Here is a 20,858-nt window from a genome sequence, read left to right as displayed (position 1 = left end):
TCAAAGTTTTAAATACTTGTAAAAGGTGTCTGAATGCAGCACAAGAAAAATGGAGTCACTCCAGGTTTCAAAGGGTAAAAAAAGTACTAACAAACCAAATTTTAAAAAAGAAAGAAAGAAAGCAGACAACAAAACTACAGTACTGTGTGATTTTTGGATTTCAGACTGCTATGAATCACCACCCTCTTGCACCATCCCTGAAAACTGTGGTGTCACATTTATAGCAAAAAGTAGTGTATGTGTCACAGACGGTGCTATTTTTTCGACTGTGGTGCTGTTAAAGGACACCACATTGTTAACAGAGTGTTATGCAGCAGAGTGGTGGAGCTATTTTGGAAACAGCCGCGGTCTGTCTCGTTTCTTTGGCTGAAAAAAATACCAGAAAGGAAGCACTGAGGGTAATTTGTCTGTCCTCTTAGAGAAGCTGACCATCTCTCGTCATGGCTGCTATGAAGATATACTTGTACAGTTAAACACCTTCCTGTTGAAGAGAGACTTTTTAAATGGCCAAACTCTCACCGCACAACAGAAATACTGTATATGTTTCATGTTTTTGACTTTTTGACATGATCTGTCCGTGTAGTTCTTCTCCCTGCCACCTGTGGCCACCAGTGTGTAACGCAGGGATGCGTAACTACTTTGCTTGTGTTTAAGAAGGTTTCTAGGTTTTTAGGATGTTTCTTGGATTTTATGACGTTTTTAGGAGTTTTTAGGATTTTAAGGCATTCTAGGCTTTTATTAATTTTCTAGGATTTAAGGATGTTTCTAGGATTTCAGGACATTTCTGGGATATAAGGATGTTTTGAGGACTGAAGGGTGTTTTTAAGACTTAAAGACATTTCTAGTATTTAAAGACATTTATAGGATTATAAGACATTCTTGGATTTTAGGATATTCCTAGGTTTTATGACTTTTCTAGGATTTTAGCACATTTTTAGGATTTTAGGAAATTTCAAGGACTTCTGGATCTTCTGATTTTTGGACATTTCCCAGATTTTAAGACTTCCTAGGACTTAAGGACATTTCTTGGATTTTAGTGCGTTAGGATCTTAACTAGGCCCTCTATTGGGGGGTGTGGGGGATCCTCCACTGGCACTTTTTTTTAATCAACAGGCTCTATTTTGTTGCTATTTTATGCCCCCTGGCACCTTATTTGACACAAACAATTCCCAGTGTGAATCACTTCATTTTTGTCGTGAATTAGAAAATGGTTTAAGGGCCACCTGGCAACATATAGAGAGCCAGATTTGGTCCGCAGTCTGTTAGTTTAGTATCACCGGTGTAAAGTTTCCTTAGACAGCTTTAAATTGGTAGCTGCATGAGTCCTTAATTTCTCCTTTGACAGTTGTACTTCATTCCTGTGTGCTCTCCAGAGTTATACTTGCAGCAACAATGACTCGCTAACCAAGTAACATGATGCAAGGAATTCAAGTTCAGATATTCAAACGGGCCGCTCACGTTCAGCGGACCTTAAAAAATACTATCAGCTGTAGTTCTATCAGTCAAATCTTCTTATGCATACAGAATATATTTGATCAGAAAGTAAAGTTTACGCAGTCCGTGAAGCGTGCCTCAAGCTGATACTGACACTGAAGTTGTAAAAATGGGAGCAGGGTTGCACTCCATCACCACCAGTCAATCATTCACCAATAATACCAGTTAAAACCCTCCCGAAAGCACTCTTTACATTTCCGTGTATGAGTGTGTGTGCATGCATGTGTGTTTACAAGGGCTAGTTGAGGCCATGTTATATTAAGTTTTAAGGGAGTGTGTGAGGAGGGGGGGTTGCGCACACAGGGACAGAGTCTCTTTCTCAGTGGCGAGACTTTGAAGTCGGGGCAGTTCTCTCTTTGAGGTGGTCTATCCCCCGTTCTCAACAGCGTTAATCATGCGTGAAGAGAACATGCTCGCTCTGTGGTCGGCCGGGCATCGCCACTGATGGCTTCCCCCGGTCGCCGTGTGGTATGGAGGGCCTGATTAACATGGCCAAAGGCTAACGCACTAAAAAGAAAGCGCAACAAATAAATATACGGGGTCAACTCGTTCAGCCGTTGCTACAAAGGTAGAAGGGTTCAAGGCAATTTAAATTTACAACCAGGGAGATTTATTTTTCTTTAGAGGAACTCTGCAGCAGATCACTCCTCGGGATAGTATAATCATGCAAAATAGTACAAGATATGGCCAAGAGTGTGTGGAAACATCACTGTACTCTTGTGTGCCTTTGGTGGGGGACTGGTTTTCATGGTTTGGACTCAACCCCAAAGTTTCAATTACAGGAAGTCTTATTTTTTCAATGGCACACTGTGCCCCTATATTACACTTGTTATGTATTCCTCATTTACACTTTTTTCAAATATCAAAAATTGTATGTCTTGGATTTAAATGGAATTATGTTTACTGGCTGGTTACTTTTTCTGATCTTTGTTGTCATTTATTTTTTGTTGTATTTTTCTGTAAAATGTTAATTTATGGCTTTTCGTTTGTTTTGTTTTCTGTTTATTTTTCTTCATTTTTGTTATTGTTTGCAATTTTCAAGTTGCAAAACGGTTTTGTAATAAACGTATGATTTATAATTATTTATTAAATTTTCCAGAATTCTATAACATTTAAAAGCTCCATCTCCATCCAACAGTCTTCAGGTAAATTTAAGCACATTGTGCTGATAATAGGCCATCCTCTGCTGACTGCAGGACTCTGACTTAAACTTCTATGAATCATCTGTGAAACAGTGCTGTAGCTGGCTGTCAGACATGTCCATGCCGGCGCGTGATGTCGCACATTTCTGTGCTACAGCGGGCTGTCGCACATTTTCGCGCTGGAGCGAGCTGTGGGACATGTACACGCACCGGTGTGGGCTGTAGGACATTTCTGTGAGCCGGTGCGGTCTGTCGGTCATGTCTGCGCTGGAGCGGGCTGTCGGATATATAATATCATAATGAAAATATCATGTTATTATCATAATTTACATCTGCCCCTGGTAATAATAATGAGATTTCAGCACGAGCGGCTGGATGAGACACGGAGCGATGCGTCTTGGTGTTTCTAAATAATTCATCTTAAGTCTGATTAAAGCTGAAACTAACACAAAGTCGTCTGCAGAAGTCTAAAGAAGTCACTTTCACCTCTGCAGATGTGTCTGTTTCAGACACTTTGGTGCTGTGAGGAGAAGCTGCGCTCTATTTGTCTGTCTCACTGCGCTGCTGTCGGACCATCAGCTGTTTGATCCGCCCTGATGAAATGCTGTGGCTGTCAAACACTCAGCGGTTCTGCAGTCAAAGTCCTTCACTGCATTTGGTTCTCCGCGGTGCTATTCTCATTATCTTTGGCTGTTTGTGTTGTCTGTCAAAACATGACTGGAATACGTTCTATCGACTACGTCTCATATTTCAATCGAGGAAAAGTTATTTCATGATTTATATCTTTATCGTTTCATTGCCCAATTTATAGCATTTACATAGGTTTTAGTCTTTTCTTGTAGTAACTTTATTTTCTGTTCTTTTTGTGTTTTATAGTGTTTTAAAACAAAACAAAACACAAAGTGTGTCAGTGTAAATGAAAATTTTTAGACAATAGTGTACTGCAAACTTTGTGGCAACAACATGGGGAAGGCCAAGCGTTGTTTTAGCACACGTAAAGTTATGGTTTTTAAAGGTGCTAAAGAATTTGACCTGCAAAGTTCCTCGACCTCTATCCAATCTAATATATCTGGAAGCGACTCTGCTGCCGTGGCTCCAAAATCTTTTTGAAAGAATTCCAGAAAGACTAGAGGCGGTTGTGGCCAATTTGTGGGTGTCTACACACTTTGTTCCAGCGTCCACATACTTTTCTGTAAGGTCTTATTAATAATCAAATCGAGAGAAAGACTGTTGGACGGGTCGGGAAAGACGTGTAAGAGATTGCAAGGAAAGGATAGCAGAGGGAAAAAGGGAGCGAGAGGAAATAGGGGTGGAGGGGAGGACTTTTAGCAGGGGGAGGCACAGACAGTTGAGTCATATTTCAGGCCTGATTGGAACTGACAAAGTGTTATTGGAGGACTCAGTCCCCACAGCATTGTTTGCTTTAGAAAGTCAGGGCCAGATTTATTATGACTGAAAAACATTAGAGCGATCGGAAGTGGGGACAGCGCAGGGAGCACGGCATGTCTGTCTGCACACAGCGAAAAGGAACTTTAGAGGGCTCGCATGGAGACGTATAAGCCCGATCTGACATTTTATGCTGTTCATAAAAAAGATTTAAAAGTGTGGTGTTGAAAACGCTAATGCAGTCAAAGGAGTGACAGAATATTACCAATATAAACCTGTCAGTGCCCACAGTCTGGACTTCTCCATTAGTTCACTCATGGAGACAAACTGCTGCCATTTGCCACGTTTAGTGTTATGGCCGCTGGGGTTGAGGGGCTGAGGAGACAGATAAGCGTATACATCTCATGAGTATATACTCTTTTTATCTCTGCACAAAGCCCACGCTGCCTCTACGAATCCACACTGTGACAGCATCGAGCAGACGTCAGCAGGACAAAGTGTGGACTGGTGTCTTATAAAATGACCATTCGACATAAAGCCAGGAGGAGTCGGTGACTGGACCACCAACCCTGTCTGCTTCATCATAAACCCTTTGAAAACGGAGAAAATTGGGTTGCTTTCTGTAACCAAAAAAGGCAGAAAACAACCAAAGAAATTACCCCCAAATTAGCAAGAAATTCTTTTTTTAAAAAAAATATAGAAAGTTGTAAAAGAACCAAACATAAAAAAGATAAAGTAAAAAAAAAACTTAGAAAAAATGCATTGAAAATTATAACAATTTCTAATAATTAAATTAAATAAAAAATAATACTAGGTCTGCATGTTATGCTGACAGATAGTGAGAGTTTGAAAAGCTGCTGGTTATTGCTTAATTTAAGGAGCACCAGGCGAGGTGGATAAATCAAACAAACCCTGGACTTTCATGTGGGAGTCCGGTGTTTGCTCACCGTCTAAAAAAAGCGAGAAATGCCTTGGAAAAAAAAATCTTAAAGATTAGAATAATTCTGTAAAATAATTTAAATATATGATTATTATGACAATGAATATAGTTTTCTCCTTTTTTAAAAAGCTCTCTTGTTTGCGGTTCTGCTTTGGTGCTCATGGTTTCAGTAAAATTAACTGAATGGTTGCGTTTTGGAGAATCTTACCACGCTAACCGTGTGTGTACCACGTTCACATTGACAAAAGTTTAAACATATATACAAAATGTATACGTGATCTCAGCAGCTAACTAACGTTATCTCCAGCAGGAAGCTAACGACCCGGTTTTATATATCCAAAAAAACTTCCATAGAAATGAACTGCATGGTAACCACACCGGCCTCTAATTTGTCACAATGTGTCGCCACAGCGGGCGAGTTAAGAGGACTGGGTGTTAATTGGATTTGCTTGACATTTTACAGTAATTAATAACAGCAATAAGTGATATTCAGGTTTTTTTCAGCTTAGAAAACCCCTGCGTTCCTCAGAAAAGCTGCCCGGTTGCGTTGACGATGTCCCGTATAAACAGACCTGTCATGAACTCGAGGCTGTTGCTGGAAAAGTACATGTTGCCCGCTCAACTCTCGCTGTGTAAATAAAGCTCCGAATAAAAAGTGAACACAGGCAGAAAAACAATGGCTGCCGGAGCAGGGCGCTCTCATCCCGGCCGGCGCTCACACATGTTTTGATAGTTAATGGACAGTGTGGAGAGGCTAAGCTCACTGTATTTGAGTAACCTCCGCCTGACCCCCTACCCACCTCCCCCCTCCTCACGCACCGGGACGGGGAGCGACAGCGAAAATCAGGGAGGAGAGAGAGGGAGGCGGCGGGGCCACGGCGGTGCATTCGGGCCCCAAATGAATGAAGTTCTCTGGCTGGTCGTCGTGTTGTGTTTGGCTTGGCAGGGTCTGTCCAAACGGTGCCGTGGCACAGACGGCCAAAATCAGCTGACTGCTACAGAGTGTTCGTTTGATGCCTGAATGTTCTGCTCTGTTAGTTCAGCGGAGTTAATAATTTGAAAAACACAAGCTGAACAAAAAAGCTTAATATTTAAACAGTATTACGCAATATTATGTCTCACATTATACAGCGCTTCAACCCTTTGAAACCGGAGGAAGCTGGCTTGATTTCTTTCAAAAAATATGGAAGGAAGGCAATGAGCAACAAAAGAAGAAATTTCCCAAAAATTATCACGAGATACAAAAGTACAAAAAAAAATAAAATGCTAATAGTAACAATGAAAAATAATGAAAAATAAATAAGTAAAATACTCCAACTGTAAATAAGAGTTAAATAATCGTTACGGCACAAAGTCAAATAGTTAATAAATACGATAAAAATAATAAAATCATATAGGCAGTAGTAAAATTGGAAACAAACTAAAAATAGTCAATAGATCAATTAAAAAGCCAAACTAAAAAGCTAGATCTTGAGTTTGCCATCATCTTGTTGCTGCATTAAGATTCGTGACGTTTAAGATTTTTTGTTAGTTTTCTTTTGAATATAAAGCGGCTCACGCAACAAGTTAAAATAAATAAAAATAAAAGATTGAGGAGAAAAGGTTTTTTTTTTACTTTCACTGCGTATTTAGGTCTTTTATTGTTATTTTCATTGAGCTCCGCTTGAGTCGTGCAACTAACATTCATTGTACATCTGTACGGCGACAATAAAGGTATTGAGATAAAAGAGACAAAGTGTGGAGAGATGTGGAGATTGGAGGAGAGAGCGAGTCCTGGAGGGAAAGACTGAGCGACAGGAAACATGCTGGCAGATGTGAGCGGCCTCGGCTGTGGCACGCTGCAAAGCTCTTTTGCGGGAGAGAAATCCAGCGGGTCCTGAGCAGGTGGTGAGAGTGCCAAGAAGTGAGCCGCCTGACAGATGACAGGGAGGGAAAATGAGGAAGGCGGCGAGGTGAGGTGAGGAGAAAGACGGCAGTCAAATTCTGTCAGGTTACAGACCCACAAATAGACCCAGACAGACGCCGATTTGATAAGATTTAGACGTTTCTCTCCGAGTTCAGATCTTAAATAAATGACCTGGTAGCATAATTGTTCTGTTAATCTCCAGTGATCAGTCATCGAGTCGTTATCGGGCCCCGTAGACTCCCCCTCCTCGCAGGACAGGGTTCAACCAAAGGGCCACCAGTTCATAACATAACAGTCACTCTCAGTCCTCCCAAAGGAATCCGGTCATATCCGTGCGCCCTCCCATCCTCCCCCCGGGTCCCGCTAAGCAACAGCCAGGGTGGGGACTGGTTTTTGGGGAGATAAGTTCACGGTCTGATCCCGCGTGAGGGTTCCCTGGCCGGGTCACAGAGTCGTGCCGGGGTCGGCGTGGATGTGCTGATCTGGGAGCGATTAGCCTAATACGATTAGCCGTGATATGACACGCCAGCAGAGCCAGGTGTTAGCTGGGGAGCCGTGACTGTCGGCTGTAGGGGAGCGCGGCCCAACGCGGTTTTTAAGGACACGAGCGGAGACTGGGGTTTAGGGGTTACAGAGGCTGTGTTTTCAAACTGGAATCAGAGATCTGTCCCGTGGGCCAGGTGCACAGGACCCTCGCCCAGGTAACAAAGACGACAGAAAAGCTTTATTTATTTATTAAAGAGCTGCTGTTTCTCTGAGAGGAACCGGGACTCAGTCCGTCCCAATGACACTCCGCCTGCTTTGTTTGAGGGCCACTTTTACAAAATGACAGGAGCCCAGGGGCCAGTCGCAGCGGCCCTTTGTTTAGGACTGTAGGACATAGGATTTTAGGATGTTTCTGTGCTATGAGGATGCTTTCAGGATTTTTGGACTTTTTTTAGGATTTTTTTTTTCGTATTTAAGGACATTTCTAGAGTTTTAGGACATTTCTCAGATTTTAGGACTTTTGAGTGATTTTAGGTAATTTCTAGGATTTTAAAATGTTTCTCGGATTTTAAAATGTTTCTTGGATTATAGGTTATGTGTTGGATTTTAGGGTGTTTCTCGGATTGTAAGACATTTCTTGGATTTTAGGACAGTTTTAGATTTTAGGACATTTCTAAGATTTTGGGACATTTCTAGGATTTACGATAGGGTAAGTACACCGTGGTGTTAAAATTGATAATTGTAATATTTTGTACATTTGCTTATACACAGTATTGAACAAAATGAAACTGGACAGATAATCCCACCTTTATTTTTGTAGCTATCACTAGAATTAAAGTTTTAGATATTTTGAAAAGGAAGACTTTTCACACATACTAATTTTAAATTACAGTATCAAAACATTTGTTCAACCAAAAAAAAGCCCTTTTGACTGCTTGAAGGCATACTGTAACTTAAAATAATTAAAGTTCTGTAATACTGTGATACCGTGACGGAGATATTTTCCTCGATGGTTTTTGTGTGGTGTGTGTATTTCATTTTTTGCGTAATGTAACCTCAGGTTGGGAAATACTTTGACTTGTATCCAGAAAATTGTACTTTATGTTCTTGGTGCTGCAGAGGAAGTTTTGAAGTGATTATTTAACCAAACTGAGCTGAAATGGAGCAGATGTATCGTCTAGTGCATACAAATACAGGAAAAATGTCCAGGTTGTGTTTGAAACTGCCCCTTTAACAATTCAGACGGCCGTTTGAGTCATAACATAACCCTCATTCTTCATCAGACGAGTTCTGAAGTTTTTAATGGAAACAAGACAAGCACTGAAGTTTTTTCTGTTCAATGAAACAAAGAAAAACATACCAAAAAACTCACCAAACAGCAGAGAGAGATGGAGATGGTGAGAGAGAGGCAGAGACAGAGAGCAGATGAGGACTGATTGTTTGACCTTTGACCTGGGCGTGGGTCCAGGCTGGTCCAGACGGGCAAACAGACGCTGTTGGTTCTGGCCGTGGACACCGGCTGTGATATATGTTTTCCTGGAACCAGAGAGAAGGAAGTCAGGGCTTTTAAAATATAGCGGATATCATTTATTTTTAATATATGAGAGTTTGGAGTGTCTGCACGAACTGCACTCAAAGACTTTTCAACCAAAATGCTTTGCAGTGGACGCTGCGCATATAAGGCTGTAAGTTAAGTCAATAACAGCTGGGGACGGCCACTTCAAATCCTATTTTTCCTTTAACCCTTTGTAACCTGGATCAACATCGCTTTTCTTGTGCTGCGTTCAGACACCTTTAACAAATATTTAAACCTTTGAACCCGGCACAAATTGTTTTGACTTCTTAAAAAAACGTGAAAAAGGCAAAAAATGTCCCGCAAATTGCAAAATATTTGTAGACTTACAAAATTATTTTTTTTAAAAACTAGAGAAAAATGTCCAGCTAATTGTTTATTTATCATTATCATAATTCTACATTTAAAATTATTTTACAGAATTGTGTTGAATTTTTTTCTTAAGGTAATGTCCCTTTTTTTTGGCCTTTTTTATTATTATACTTTACCATTTTTTATGTTGGGTGATGTTGGGTTTGTTCTTTTTTGACTGTTTTTTAGGTAATTTTCTTGTACTTAAAAAAATCATCATCAAGTTCTAGGTGTTTTTTTTTCTTTCTTTTTTTCAAAAAACATTTTTAATAGATTTTGTAGAGCAGTATAGGAATACAAATTAAAAAAAATACCCAGAAATTAGCAAATGCACAACTAAACAACAATAAAAAAACAACAAAAAAACAAAAACAAGAACAAGAACTGCTTCAGCAGAGAAAAATACAAACAAATGAATAAACAAACAAAAAACAAAACGAAACAAACACAAACATTTTTTTTTAAAGAAAGGTAATTTCTTATTAAGTTGCTCATTGCAAATCAGCACTGAATGTGTGTGTGTGTGTGTGTGTGTGTGTGTGTGTGTGTGTGTGTGTGTGTGTGTGTGTGTGTGTGTGTGTGTGTGTGTGTGTGTGTGTGTGTGTGTGTGTGTGTGTGTGTGTGTGTGTGTGTGTGTCTCGGTGCAGCGCGGTACTGACGGCCGTGTCAGTCCGGTGGTGCAGGTGTGGTATCTGTATCCGTCCGTCCTCTCTAGTCATCAGGATGTAAAGAATTGAGCTTTGTGCCACACACACTCATGTTACCTCCACTTTACCCTGCAGACAAACCAGCCAGAGCGAAGGACGTGGGTTTGTTACCTGCACAGGACTGTGGGAATGACCCAGAGGAGTTTTGGGTCAGCAACCGGTCACCTCCCTCTGGAGTTACTTACTTTTAAAATTCAGTCACTTTTTATGTTTCAGTCTAAATATTCTGTAGGTTTTAAGCAAATTTCATTTAATAAAAATCATAATAAAACACATATTAGTTGCTATTTTGCTAACTCTTGTGAGGTTAGCAAAGTTGTGACAAACTTACATAATAAATCGAGCTCCAGTAACTCTAATACATCATAGGATTTCATTGCTGCTTATACAACACAGATGTTTGGTCTACAGAGGGAGAGCCAGAGGGACGTAACGCAATATCATTTTTTCAGTAATTTCTATTCCCAATCAGAAATTATTGGGGCTGGACCAGAGTCCTGCACAGGTCCAGTTTTTCAAATCGACTCCTGCAAAGCCAGCGACCTGTAATTATGTCCTTGTGACCTGACCTGTGGTTAAACACCATTTTAATGTTACACAAAGCATCCCCTCAGTCAGGCTGTTTATTTCACAAATTGACTTCAACATAATCAGTTTCGTGGCATTCATCTGTCTACATATCCAAAGTAACTGCCTTCTTGCTATCTTTGAGTTGCGTGAGTTTGCATTTCAGCATCTGTGGTTCCCCCCATCTCAAAGTCAGTGAGTTTTTTGAGTGGGATTTTGGTTTGAAGTCTGAAATAAGGTCTGTGGTTAACACAATCTAAAGAGTTTTTCATGTGTTTTGGGTCTACGATGTAAAATATGTAAGTAAGGCCTGTGCCTCAGAATTATGCCAGTCGAATCAGATTTGGCAGTTCCATATGAATATTTGACGATTCGTTTTATTTTCCTTAGAAAGTTTTAAAGTTCGAAAGGGCTCCGCGGGATGTTCAGTGTGACATTCATGTAAAATACTAAACAAGCTAAAGGCGCCAACGACAGATTGTAAATGTGCAACAACAGTTTTTGCCGACACTCAATTAAATGAACTGCAGTTACAAATAAAGTAGCTACTGCCATAAAATAGTTACATAAATTACTGTTATAATGAAGTTTAGTAAAATACTTTTATAAAGTGAAATAGAGTGTAAAGTTAAATTAAGTACTGGTATGATTTAACAAGTCAAAGCAAAACCTGTCAACTGGTTGAGGCTGTCAAAGGAACCTTAAAAGTACATCATTTGATGTAAAACTTGGCATCTTTAAAATTCTGAAGATAATTGACTTTTGTCAGATTTCACTGTGCTTACTGATAACTGAGATCACTGCAAAACAAAAAAAACAAAAACTACCAAAAACTCACCAAGCAGCAGACTACTTATCGGATACATCCCAGCGAGTTCTGCGACGGATCCACAAAGTCCCTCCTGTTGGAACACCTGGCTGTTTCAGGGGGCTCCTCAAGGACCTCAAGGTCCAGGGGCCGAACCTGGAGCTTCCTTAGCCGGAGCCCCGGGGCCACGCCGCCTTTTGTCCCCGAGACGGCAGCACCGCTCGGGTTCCTCACTCCCATTCCCCGCTCCGTAAGAGAATACCTCAACTACATGGGGTCCAAGCAGTGGTCACGACATGGAGCGCATGTGAAAGCATCCATCTGTGTGTGTGTGTGTGTGTGTGTGTGTGTGTGTGTGTGTGTGTGTGTGTGTGTGTGTGTGTGTCTGTGTGTGTGTGTGTGTGTGTGTGTGTGTGTGTTTGTTGATCTGCGTTCCTAATTGAGTGACGGGGTGGATGTCCATGTGCTGCAGCTGACTGGAGCTGAATGGTGCACCTGCATCATTGTGAGAACCTCCCTGACCCCTCACCCCTGACCTCTGACCTGTAACTGTAAACCTGGAAACAGTCGAGTACAGCAGGACGTACACTGTAAAATCTGACAAGCTGATCTTATTTGAAAAACAAAATCTAGGAAACCGATTGCCTTGAAAATGAAAACTTTTATATATATCTTTTTGTTTTATTTACTTCATTTTGTAAATTAAACTAAAAAACGACAGGTGAATCTTAATAAAACCAAGTAAATCTGATTTGATTTAACAGTTGTGTTTTACATAAGTGAATCAAGTTTTCCCAACTCAATTTCCAAACTGATGTTAATCGAACTTGATAACTTGATTTGAAAAAACTTCATTCATGTGTTACTGATTGAAGTAATGATTCAAAGTTGGTTAAAAATTGCCATTTTTTGGGGGGGGGGGCTTTCACTAAACAAGGTAATTCACAGATCATTTTTAAGTTGCAACAACTTCACAAAATTAAGTAAATAAAGCTAAAATTGAAGTGAACTTAATTAGAATTGAAACAGAAATTAAAACTAATAGTTACTTGTACTAACCTTGATCAAGGCAGTTGGTTCCTAGAATTATTAAGGTAAGATCATTTTGTGATTTTGTCTGTTTACAGTGTACTGGACCTCCTCGTGTCGGGACACGTTGTGTGCGTACGTGAATTAGCATTGTATCCATGTCGGGGTGTGCATGAGAGCGTGTGTTCTAGGCGTGTGGTTCAGTCATCTGCGGATCCCGTTTACCTTGAAACTTCAAGGTGTACCGCCTGCTGATTGAAAACGCAAAACTTCCTACACGAGCGAACAATGGTCTCAGAGTCCCAAGTCCAGGGTTCACACAAAGGGCCCAGGAAGTGCACAGGAGCCTGTTTGGCAGCTCTGAACATGTGAAGCCAGCTGTGAAGGACATTAGGCTGCGACGACGGAGACTTACAGTACCGTACAGTATGTTTGAGACCAAAACTCGCTGCCTGGCCCCAGCTGTCCCTTTAAGAGCCGGGTTATTACTGGCTTTATTGTTATTACTGCCTGTTTTTTAAAGGGCCAGGCGAGCCAGGGGAGTAATCCGCCCGTCAGCACTCACATTAATGGCCTAATTGGTCTCTTCTCTCCCAGTCAAAACGCAGGCCTCAGCCTCACGGAAATGCTAAGCCCTCAGAGCCCCTCGCGCTTAAATTCCCCAGAAATGCTTGATGTCTCTGCAAAGTGGAGCTGTCACTACCCTCCTCTCGCTCATTCACATTGTTGTCATTCCTCTTTTTTTTTCCTCTTTTCTGTTTCCCTCCATCATGATGTGCGTCATTTGTGGCACCGACTCGAAGGGAACTTCAGTGGGTTTAACCTCCGAGCTTAAATGTGTTGTCAACCGTAAGGCTAATATTTATACACTACGTGATGAGCAGCATTACATGCGAGAAAGCGTGGTGCAGTTTTACTTACTTTTTAACCCTGAGGGCCCACTTTAATATTACACACACTTCGCCCCAAAAAAAAATATATGCCAAAATGTATTATTTAAAAATCACTTCGTGTTTAAAAAAAAAAACCAAAACATATTGTTTTAATGTTTTCCTTAAAAATCCCTTTCTTCTTAAAGAAAAAAAAAATCACTAAAATATTTCCAAAATAACAAAAATTCTCTTTAAAAATCTCCCCCAAAAAAGATTTTAAAAAAAGGTCAAAAAACTTTCTAAAAATTAAAGCTAAAAATGGCATTTTTTTACCCAAGTTTAAAGACAACAGAAAATGGATTTATTATTTTTTTTAAAAGAAAATATACCTTCCATACCTTCATTTCTAAAATGACTAAACACTTTTAAATAAAAAAATGGCCAAAAATTTGAAAAATAACCTTGAAGCAGTATTGATGGTTGATTAGGAGAATGTATAGACTTTGCCTCAAAGTCATGGAAATTTATTGGTGAAAAATGTGAATAAACTCTGGTTATAGCAAAGAGCATTTTATCATTGGTAATTAGGATGCTTTAGATTCCATCCGTTGGCCCAAATTACATGACGGTGTCTGGTAGGGATGCTGGCACAGAGCTTCCTCTCCCCGCAGGTAACGACAAAACTAAATCCAAATTGCCTCCTAAAAACTAGTGGGTGTGCGCTCCATCCAGACTGAACTGGACTTGTTGGATCTCGTGCCTCTCTTGTCTCTTTGGTATCCGGCGGTATAATCACATCACACAGCCGCCCGGTCAGTGAGTACGGGTCTGTCGTGTGCAGTTTACTGAAGTCACTTCACATGGATTCTGGGTATTGAAGTTCTCATCTTTCATTTAGTCCTCGCTGCCATTCTGAGCCAGCTGTGTTGCGGCTCTAAACCGTCCACTCCAGCTTCACTGCTGCACTGCTGGCAGCCGGCGACTTCAGTGGACAGAGTGAGGTGTTAATGCCTTGCTTGAGGGCACTGTAGCAGGTGGTAAATCATGGGGGAGTCCCTGGGTGACATCAGAACCTCCACTTCAACTCTCAGACTCGATTACCTAAAATTCCTCAACTATCGTCAAAGTTTCACTCTGTCTGTTTATTTACCTCTGTTTACTGTCGCTCTGTTTATCAGTACCAATCAATTAATCATTTATTTATTAGTCACATGGAATTTCCACATGTAAATCCCAGAAATGTCCTAAAATCCTAGCATTGTCCTAAAATGCTCAAAATGTCTTATAATCCTAGAAATGTGCAGAAATCTGAGCAATGTCCTAAAATCCTAGAAATGTTTTTAAATCCTTGAGAGATCCTAAAATCCTCAAAATGTCCTAAATTCTAGAAATGTCTTAAAATCTGAGAAATGTCCTCAAATCCTAGAAATGTCTTAAAATCTGAGAAATGTCCTCAAATCTTAGAAATCATCTAATATCTTAGAAATGTCCTAAAACCCAAAAAAATGTCCTTAAATCGTTAAAATATCCCAAAATCCTAGAAATATCCCGAAATTCTACAAATATCCTGAAATCCTGAAAACGTCATAAAAGTCTAGGAATGTCTTAAATCACACCTCTAAAATCTCAGAAACATCCTAAAATTTGAAAAATGTCCTAAAATTCCAGAAACGTCCTAAAACCCTAGAAACATGGGGCTGCTGTGACTGGCCCCTGTCCTCCTGTCATTTTGTGAAAGTGGCCCCCAGTCAGAGCAGGTTGCGTTTCTCTGGTTTAGAGCCTAATTTCGTTGAAATGTGGCGGCGCCCTCAGAGAGGCGACTGGAAGCGTTCACACCTTCATCACATCCAGCTCTTAACTTTATTTAAAAGATATCGTCAAGAAACATTTCACCACATCCTCGTTTTGGCGGCTCTGTCAGACTGTATCCATCACAATCTAATCGTTCATATGGCAGGCAGCGTTTTTAAATGTTGTGGGTGTCGGTGAGGGGAGCTCGCCGTCGCGTTGTGTTTCCCCGTGAGTCATGTGCCGGCGGGGTCAGCCACAGTGTGAACGCTGCTATCTGCAGACGGAGGGGTTAGCCGGCTAAATGAAGAGATTAGTACGACGTGAACCTCCACAGGTGGATGCAGTTATTCTATCATTTCCTAAACTTAATTAAATCAGCGACAGAGTGAGGATGAAGAGCGATTGACGCCTATCAACCATCGACATCAACGGCTACTCGGTAGTTTAATTTTCAATTAAGGTCGTTCAGCAAAGTGAGAAAAACATCTATACTGGTGCTCCTCGCCATCGACCAGGAGGCCAGGTCAGGGGTCCGAGGTTAAAGGTGAAGGAGTGGAGCTCAAGTGTGTGTGTGTGTGTGTGTGTGTGTGTGTGTGTGTGTGTGTGTGTGTGTGTGTGTGAGTGTGTGTGTGTGTGTGTGTGTGTGTGTGTGTGTGTGTGTTTGGGGAGAGCTCATGTGTTAGTGTAACTGAAGCTGTCGTGCAGCCCCGGGGTCACCTCCCCAAAGCACGCCGGCTGTCTCTTTTAATAGACTAAACACATATGTCTCCCTACACTCTGAGAAATACAGGTTACACAGGGGTTCATCCTCAGGGGCTGAGGTTCTACCCAGAACCATTCCATTTTTTGGAATAGGAAAAGATTCTCAATAGAATAGAATTACTTAGATGGGTTTTAGATGAAACCATTGGAATATATAAAGGTTGTTGATAAAACTCCTTTGGTAGGTTCTAGGTTTAACACTTGGAATATAAAAGGGTTCTCGATAAAATACCTTAGATGGGTTCTAGATTAATCATGTAGAATATAAAAAGATAATTGGTTCTGGATTGATTCCTCTGAATAAAAAATGTTCTCTGTGGGACCTCCCAGATGGGTTTTATAATAAACCCTTGGAATAAGAGAGGGTTCTTGATAGAATCTCTTTGATAGTTTCTCGATGAATCACTTGGAATATAAAAAGGTACCCGACAGAACCTCCTGAACAGGTTCAGGATTAATCCCTCTGAATAAAATGGGTTCTTGGTGGGACCTCCTGGATGGGTTTTACAATAAACCCGTGGAATATGAAAGGGTTCTCAGTAAAAATAACTTCCCAGGTGGGTTAAACATAAAACCCTTGGAATATTAAAGGGTTCTCAGAAGAACCTGCTGGATGTGTTCCACAGTAAACCCTTGGAATATGAAAGGTTCCCTGGTGTGGTTTTAGATCTAACCCGTCAATATAAATGAGTTTTAGGTCAAACCACCTGGTATTTCTCTTTGGGGAATCTGGGTGGAACCTTTCACAGATGCGTCGAGGTTATCACCCTTTATATTGGTTTCTGGGTAGATCCCTCTGAAAGGGTCTCGTAAGAAAAGGTTCTCTGAGGAACCATAAAGGGAGTAACCCAAAGACACCTATATGATTGTAGTTGGCACCTTTATTTCTCAGAGTGTGTCTTTCCACATGATTAGGGAGGCTGTGGACTGACTTGATAATTGTTCTGTCAGAACGCTCTATCGAATAATGGAAATTGAGCCGTCATCCTCACGTCGCTCTGAGCTTTGGTTAGCAGTCAGTCGTCACCGAACGCATCACAAACAAACGATCGCCTAATGACTGAAACCATGGAAACCAGCTCGCCGCTCGCTGGTTAACACCGCCTGTGATCAGATCTATATATAGCACGCATAATGACACAGCGAGGGAAAACTGATGCAGCAACACCGTGTTTGCTACGAGGACAGGGATTTTTAAAAATGTTAATGACCAGTTATCTATTAGAAGAATCACGAGGAGGTGCGTTATCTCGGCTCAGTCATCTCTCGTTTCGACAAAGTGTCAGAGATGTGCTGACATTATCCAGACATCATAATTATCACCATCTAAAATTTGTCACCGCAGTCGACAGCGTTTCCAGTATGTTCGTGTTAGTTGAGGAAATGATGAGTAATACTTGCGAATCAGGCTTTAAGTAGAAAGATGATCCACATTTCCTGTCACCCCCAGAGATGTGTGTTTGGGTACTTTTTTTATTGTTTATTAATTATTTTAATGGGTTATGATAACAGTGGTGAAAAATCCAAAGAGGACCAAGAGGAGGTCATTGGTGGAGCCGGTGTGCCGAAATAAGAGAAACCAGTATTTCGTAAATCATTTCGGTACCGTGACTTTTCCTGTGATGATGTGTGAAGCAATTTATTGAACTTTACGATAACAGAGTACTTTATTTAACTTTATTCTAAGAGGACTTTAGTGAATTTTGATATAAAATAGTTTTATTTAACTTTATTGTAAGAGTACTTTATTGAATCTTGATTTTTACAATAGTACCTTATATAACTTTATCATAACTGAACAGTGCTTAACTTTATTGTAACAGTGCTTTATATTTTATTTAGCTGTGGTTATTAAATTTTAATATAACAGTACTTTATTCAGTGTTAGTGTCTGACTGTATTTTATTTAACTTCATTACAACAGTACTTTACTTTAGTATGACTGTACTTTATTTAACTTTATATAATATATAACACTCTGTAATAACAGTATCTTTTTTTAACTTTATTATAACTTTATTTATGAAAACAGTACTTAACTTAATATAACACTATTTTATTGAACTTTAGTATAACTGTGCTTGGTTTCATTTTATTATAACAGTACTTCATTTAACTTAGGTATGACTTATTATTTATTTAACGCTATTATAAGTGTCTTTTTTTAATCTTTATTACAACAGTACTTTAACTGTATAATGACAATATTTCAATGAACTTTATTATGACCGTGCTTTATTGAACTTTATTATAATCGTAATGTAACTTTATTTTAATGGTGTTTTATTTAATTTTGTAACAGTTCTTTGTTTAACTTTATAATATGACAGTTTTTTATTTAATTATTATAATTTATTTAACTTAATTGTACCAATATTTTACTTTGCTTTATTAGAGCAGAATTTGATTTGATTTTTTGTTATATTAAATCTTTTGAGGCTGTAATGTCTGAGTGCCTCATGTCTGCAGCTCCACTAAAAACGGAACAATCAGCCGTTACAAGCAGCCGTGTGAAAGTATTTCTGGTGGCGTAATGAAAATTGTACCCAAATGTAGGTCAGTGTGGCACCAAACTGATTTGTTTTAAATGCAGGTGTTTTAGTGAAATTTCAGGTCAGAGAGCTAAAACCAAAACGTTCTTTTTGTCTTTGCTAAGATGTGCAGTTGTTGATACTTTCAAGGATTTTTTACGCAATAATTTTTAACAACTCTCACTCAAAGTATCTCTGCCATCAAAGATTAACCCCTTTGTACAGTTGAACTTAGTTTCATGTGGTTTCGAAACATTTAGCATGAGGAATTTCCCGAACCACTCCTGCACTGTCAATCACATTTCTGTTAAAAAGGTGTTTGTTAAGCACTGACCTAGTGTGCATCTCTTTGTCAAAATATGACTATTGATTTTTCTTTTTGTGACTCATTTTGTAAGTTCATGTTGACCACAACTGCTGTTGCTTATGAAGGCAGAAAAAACAACTACAGCAACCTTTAAAGCCAAAAAAAGGGAACAATTATTACGATTATTTATGTATTTTTTTGCGTCCTCATATTTAAGAAAGCTGTTTCGTGACATACAAACTGAATTTATTTCTAGAGAACATCAAAAATGATGTTCAGTGGACTCTAACTACATGTTCGTAACACAAAAGAAATGCTGAAACACAAATGCGTTCTTCGCCCATTTTCGTACTTGGTTTTTGGAGCATCCTGGCTAAATAGCTTTGCTTTTCATTGATGTCAGCTCACATGCAAATCAAATTAGTTTGGCGTGCAACAGAAAACAGCGGCGTTTAGCTAACAGTAACCAGATGAGATGTGCAAAATGAATTCTTTGTTAAAGTTTAAGTTGTATCGTTGACAATTTATTTGGAAAAAAAAAACGTGATATTGCTAATATTACTGCAAAAATGAGTAATGCAGTTTGAGTCCAGCTCTTGTGAGGAGGAAGAGGAGAGGAGGAGGTCGGGATGGGGGGCGGCGGTGCACCAGAAGGGGTCCAGAAGTGAGTCAGAAGAGCCTCCATACCCCCCCCCCCCCACCTCCTCCCTCTCAAACAGGCTCTGCAGAGAGCTGCTGGCTGGCTCTGCTGTTGAACTTGGCCTTGCCGTCACTCCGAGGTAACCCAACACTCGGCACAGAGGGGCCTGACAGACCCGGGGACGAGGGGGGGCCGAGGGGAGGCAGGGGCCCGCTGGGACGCAGAGTGCATTTCAAACCCATCAGTGTCAGTTAGTTCACTAAGTGGTGACATAATCACCATCGCCATGGCTGCTCCTCTGGGAGAGCCGGGCAGGGAGGGAGAAGCGGTTGGAGCCCCAGGTCTCCTCCTCCTCCTCCTCCCCCCGCCGCCCCGCTGGGGTGGAGAGGAGACGCTTTTACCAGTCTGCTCTCCTTATGTTCTGGTTCCTGTTTCTCAGAACTGCAGTATTACGAAGATTTAGACTCAGTATTTTCTGCTATAAAACAGTTACATAAAGACGTACAGGGAGCCCGAATGATGCGCCGGAAACCACTGGTTTATGATGAAAGTGTAAATCACGAATGAAATGTTGTTCAATTTTAATGTTCAAGACTGTTTTGTCTATTATTTGTCTAAGTAACACTTAATTAACGTTTTGCAAAATGACAGAAGGCCAGGGGCCAATCGCAGCAGCCACATACATGTTTCAAGGATTTTAGGACATTTCTAGGATTTTAGGACATTAGGGTCTTAGCTGTGTCCTCTGTCGGGGGTGTGGGGGATCCTCCTCTGGCTCTTTTTTGATAAAGAAGCTCTATTTTTGCTGTTTTATGCACTCTGACACCTTATGGAGACTAAAAGGACAAAAGCAGTTTCTAGTGTGAATAACTTTATTTTTATTGTGAAATAGAAAATTGTTGGGGGGCCACCTGGCATCCTGTCGGGGGCAGATTTGATTTGTGGGCTGTAAGTTGAGCATGACTGCACTCTTTAAACACTGTGGGGCTGCTAATGTCAAAACTTCTCATTGAGATATGCTACTTTTATTAGTTTCTGCCTCCATGTGAGTCGTGTATATGATGCAGCGTTGAGGTGAATTCATCCTAATGAAGTCGCTCTTGAGCAGCGGTACACAGCAGTGAGTTTCTTCATATTTGTTTCCTGTTTCAACCACATGAAGAGTGAGGAAACTACAAGGCTTGTCACACGAAGACAACGGGTCCAATCCAAATGACTGGCACGGCCTCTCACAGAAAACTTGAAAGAGATGCTGTTTTTCACATCTCACTTACATGTTTCCATTTCTAAATCTGAAAAAGGAAGAACTTGTGTGACACTCCCCTTCCTCCTCACCTCTTTAAGGTTGAAGGTCGCCTCGTTGTTGCTGTAGTATCACAGATTTCTCTTCCACGAATTTTGAAAAGTACTTATTAGTCACCTTACACGATAAAAATTGAGACGCTAAGGTTGAGGTCTGAAACCAGTTCTGCGTAGCTTTGGCTTTTTATTTTTCAAGTTTCCATCTTTAAAGTGAACCACAGTTGGATAAGGTCAGTACGAGCACTAAAAATAGATAAAGCATGA

At 40.3% G+C, this 20,858-nt stretch overlaps 1 protein-coding gene across 2 annotated transcripts in view; it reads left to right on the top strand.

Annotated features, from left to right (window-relative positions):
• LOC148185827 (uncharacterized) overlaps positions 1-20,858 on the top strand; it is a 377,412-nt gene that overhangs the window by 48,601 nt on the left and 307,953 nt on the right. The window lies entirely within an intron of this gene.

The sequence above is a fragment of the Plectropomus leopardus genome, chromosome 22 (assembly GCF_026936395.1).
Source record: "Plectropomus leopardus strain MGB_pleo_1.0 chromosome 22, ASM2693639v1, whole genome shotgun sequence".
In the NCBI taxonomy this organism is placed as follows: domain Eukaryota; kingdom Metazoa; phylum Chordata; class Actinopteri; order Perciformes; family Serranidae; genus Plectropomus; species Plectropomus leopardus.
Note: the sequence above shows the minus strand (reverse complement) of the source record. Positions and strands in the feature narration are given on the sequence as shown.